The 4,195-nt window shown below is 52.4% G+C and overlaps 1 long non-coding RNA gene across 1 annotated transcript; it reads right to left on the bottom strand.

Moving 5' to 3' along the window:
* Positions 1 to 685: 685 nt before the first annotated feature.
* Positions 686 to 3,036, bottom strand: LOC308524806. The gene is made up of 3 exons (XR_013996423.1): positions 2,933 to 3,036; positions 2,479 to 2,580; positions 686 to 748 (listed from the first exon to the last, which is right to left on the bottom strand). It is a non-coding gene; the product is annotated as an uncharacterized lncRNA (long non-coding RNA).
* Between the last annotated feature and the right edge of the window lie 1,159 nt (positions 3,037 to 4,195).

Below are 4,195 nucleotides of genomic sequence, written 5' to 3'. Positions count from 1 at the left end.
CATTCCTTCCGCTTCTCTTCCCTCCACTGCTCCCGCCTAGTCCGAGCCATCATCTCTCACCTGGGCTAATGCTACTGCCTTTTACCTGGTCTCCCTGCTTCTCCTCCTGCCTCCCAACCAGCCATTTCTCACTTAGCAGCCCAAGTCATCTTTTAAAAACACAGATCGGGTCAGGCCCCATGCTTTTCCGTGGCTCTGCATTGCCTGCAGCAGGAAGCCCGATCTGCTGAGCTGTGTTTATTAGGCCTCTGTGATTGGACAGGTACCCGCTTGTCCGATCCCACCTCCTGCCCCCGTCTCCTAACCCACCCTCCACTCCAGCCATCTAAGCTCCTTGGGGCTCCCTCCCTGAGAACTGCTCTCCCCCACCTCGCTGGATGTACACATGCTGTTCCACCGCCCTAAAGTACTCTGTCTTCCTATCCCCTTGCCCTTCTGTGGAACTCAGCCCTTCAGCCATAAGCCAGGCATCATCACCTCCGGGAAGTCTTCCTGGATACCCCCCCCCCGCCCCCCCGCACAGGAAGATGCCACAGCCTCCTGGCACCCAAGGCAGTCTGCACATTTCTACACACTGTGTTTTAATTTTGTGTTGACTTGTCCGTCTCCGCTAGACTGTGAGCAAGTGAGCTATTAAGAAACAGAAATTGTACCTTTCTTATCGCCGGTGACCAGCTCTGGGCCTGCCATGTAATTACAGCTCGATGAGCATCTCCGGAATGAGGCTGGTATGTAAGCAGCCATAATTCTAGGGAGAAGATGATGAGAGATGAGATTATAAGGAGAGATACAGAAAGAGAGAAGGGATGGTGTCTAAGTCTTCAGGAAGCGGTGGCACCGGGGAGGGTCCTAAGGCTGGCATGGGTCTAATAGAGAAGAGGCAGCTCGGGGGCCTGCCAACTATTTGTATAAACACACTGCAGACGCTGGCCCAGCAGCCTCAGGAGCAGACCTGAGATGGCTTAAGCACCCAGCCCACTGGGGACTCTGATCTTGCCCTTCCAACCCTGACCGCAGGGGACCCAGGTCCCCAGGGCAGACCGTCTTTCCTTGGGGCCACGGGAGGAAGAAATCAATCTGGACATGTTAAATGGTTTGGCCTGATTCTCCATTGTTCTGATTTGCCTATATTCGCAGAGCTGCTTGGTCCCACTCACACAGCTGCTCTTTTCTATTTCCTCGCTTTATTCTCTGTGAGCTCAAAGCCTGCAAGTAGATAGAAGGAAACCAGAGCCTCAGGGGAGTCAGGGCTCAGGAAGACCTGGGCTGAGCCTTTCAGCTGCTTCCTGAGCCTCTGTTTTAGGGGCTGTGTGGAGACTGGTGAGAAGACACGATTCTGTGCTAAGAAGAGTATTTACTGTAAATGTGTTGACAAGATCTCTATAGTAACCCGAACTGAACAAGTGTTGCCAGAAACCCACAAACTAGAAGGCATGTTTTCTTCCCAAATTGGCCAGTCCAAAGGCTGGCCCGTGGGCTGGGGGGTTGGCGCACACGTGCCATTAGAAGCCAGGCAGTCCTGCACCTTGGCCGACAGGCCCAGGGAGCTCATGAGCACAGGGGCTCGCCTGGTGCCTTGAGCGCAGGCTCGAGATCTGCCTTTCTGGCAGTTCAGTCGTGCTTTTGATTAAGGAACAAGAAATAAAAAGAAAATCAACAGCAAAACAGAGAAGAAAAATAATTCAAGTTGAAAAGGTGAAGTTGGGGGAACTTCTGGTGTCTGAGAAACTACCTACGCTGTTTCTGGAACCTACTGTCAGGGCAAGAAGGGGATGGTGAGGAAAGTAGAGAAAAGAGAGGGAGTCAGGGACATTTTTGGAGGACCTATGTGCTAAGCACTGGTTTTTGCCTAAATTGAGAGGCCGAAGAGCAGAGTGGGTAAGAGTGGGGCCCTAGAGCCGGTCTACCCGGGCTCACAATCTGGCACTGTCGCCTCAATTTTGTGTGGGGCTCGGCTCTACCATTTGGAGCCGGTTTCCTCAGCAATAAAATAGAAGCTGTTGTGGAGATTAAATGAGCAAACACATACAGTTAGAACTCAACCTGACATGTAGTACATGTTCACTCATGTTGGCTGTTATTATTCTATTAGCTTATTTAATTTTCACAATAACTGATGAAGTATATACTTTTATCCTCCTCAGTTCTCAGATAAGGAAACAGGCCCAGAGAGAGCGATTCCCTGCCCAGGTCATCCAGCTGGTCAGAGCCAAGGACAGGGTCAACCCCAAGCTGGACGGCCCCTTCCACCTTGATGCCTGTGGTAGGATCCTGCTCCACTTCTCACTCTGGGTGGTAACAAAACTGGTCCTGGCTCCTGAGATCTCGGTCCCATAATGAAGGTCCCATCCACCCCCCAGTACCTGACCCCCACATGATGGGGCTCACGCAGCAGGGTGGGCCTCCCTTGGTGAACCCCTCACTCTACCCTTCCCACAGAAGGGACCAAGTCAGCATCCTGCGGTCCTTCCTTCTCACCTGGGATGAAAAGCAGTGAGCTGGAGTTAGCAGATGTGGGTTCCAGTCCCAACTCTGTCACTAGCCCATTGGGCGGTCTTAGGCCAGTCACTTTCCCTGTCTCTAAAAATGAAGGAGTTGGAGTCAACTGTCCTGAGCTCTCTGAGACTCTAAGTTTACAATCCTGAAGATCAGCATGTCACGTTGCACATATTAAGATGAAAAAGTGAGTGTCTCAGATGCCAGGTGGCCACATGAGAAGTGTAACCCATCGGTAAGTGCCCCTGGAAGCACACCCATCTCGCACACGCCATACATTCAACGGGCTTTGAGAAGAGTCAGGAGAGCCCAGAGCAAACCACTGTTTACTCTGCAAACCCCAGGCGGGACAGGTCACACGCCAGAGCTCGCTTAATCCTCACAGCGGCCCAGTGACACAGGGACTGTTTGTGATGCCAGTTTACAAAGGAGTCACCTGAGATTCAGGGGAAGTCGGTTTCAACCAGCAGCGATGACTCCAAATCTGTGTTCATCACAAGAATCCAAGGAAACAAAAAAAATTCCAAGCAAACAAACAACTTCCTCTTTTTGTTCTTTTTACAGCATCTTGCCTTTCAGGAGCTGCTCTTCCGCAATTTCCCTTCCACCTGCAACGCAGGAACCGAGATCCAGTTCATGTTGTGCAGCCCCAAACCCTGGCTGTCCTGGAACAAAAAAAAAGTCTGTGTGGCCTGGAGAGCGCATGCCTGAACCCCTACACATGGCGGGCTGGTGTCTGCCTGGGCGCAGAACCCACGCCCATGTGTTTCCCATCTGCACAGCTCTGTCCTATCTGGAGAGGGTATGGATACCCGGCACCAACGGTATCCATGTGCATTTGGCTCCATCCTTTGCAGCCCCATCCCGCCTTCCTTAGGAAGCAGAGCGCCCTCTGTCTTCCAGCAGAGTTGGGGCCTCTGGAGTTAGGTACAGCCTGGCTCTCTGCCCTTTATTAATCATGTGATCCTGGCCAGTCACCCTGCCTCTCTGGGCTTCAGCTTTTATATTTGAAAAATGGGGTATTTCCAGATTAGCAAGCACAGAGCTTTAGATCCCAGTTTTATGGAAGCACCAAAGGGGCTGCTGGGAGGGGGGTAAGGTATGGGTGGTGAGGGCAGAGCCGCAGATGCCCATGGGTCCTCACCAGCTCCCCTGGTGGCTGGTCTATGTGGGTGGGTCCGGCCTGTGATTTTGGATGGAGGGTTGTGCAGCTGAAAGGAAGTCTAAGACCGCTGCGCTGGTTATTGTGGGAGAGCCTGGCACCCAGCGGGCACTTAATAAATGTTAGCACTTTTCCTCTTTCCTTCTTCTTCGTGTCTATCATTCACTCCCCTGGCCTCTTTACTAGGTGGCTCAGCTAAAAACCACCAAACCCAAATGAATGGAGAGAAGGCAGCAGGAAGAGTGTAGAGCGCTTTGAAAATATCAAGTGAATCACCGAGGTGTGGAGGCCACAGTGGGAGGTGGGGGCTCAAGCGGCTGTGACCCAAACATCATATATCATGTCACAGACTCAACGGCAGCTCCAGGCCGCAGAGGGCTCCCTGTCTGTAATAAGCACCAGAGATGAGGCTCCCAGGAAACCTGGGCATAGGCCCCTGCTCCCACGAGGTGCCATTCACAGCAGGCTTTCCCCTCCTCCTCCTTTCCTGAAGGGAGGACCCGAAAGGAGACAAAGAGCTCTGGAGATGTGTGAAGG

Source organism: Myotis nattereri (assembly GCF_964212035.1).
Source record: "Myotis nattereri genome assembly, chromosome: 9".
In the NCBI taxonomy this organism is placed as follows: Eukaryota; Metazoa; Chordata; class Mammalia; order Chiroptera; family Vespertilionidae; genus Myotis; species Myotis nattereri.
This window is presented reverse-complemented; position numbering and strand designations above follow the sequence as displayed.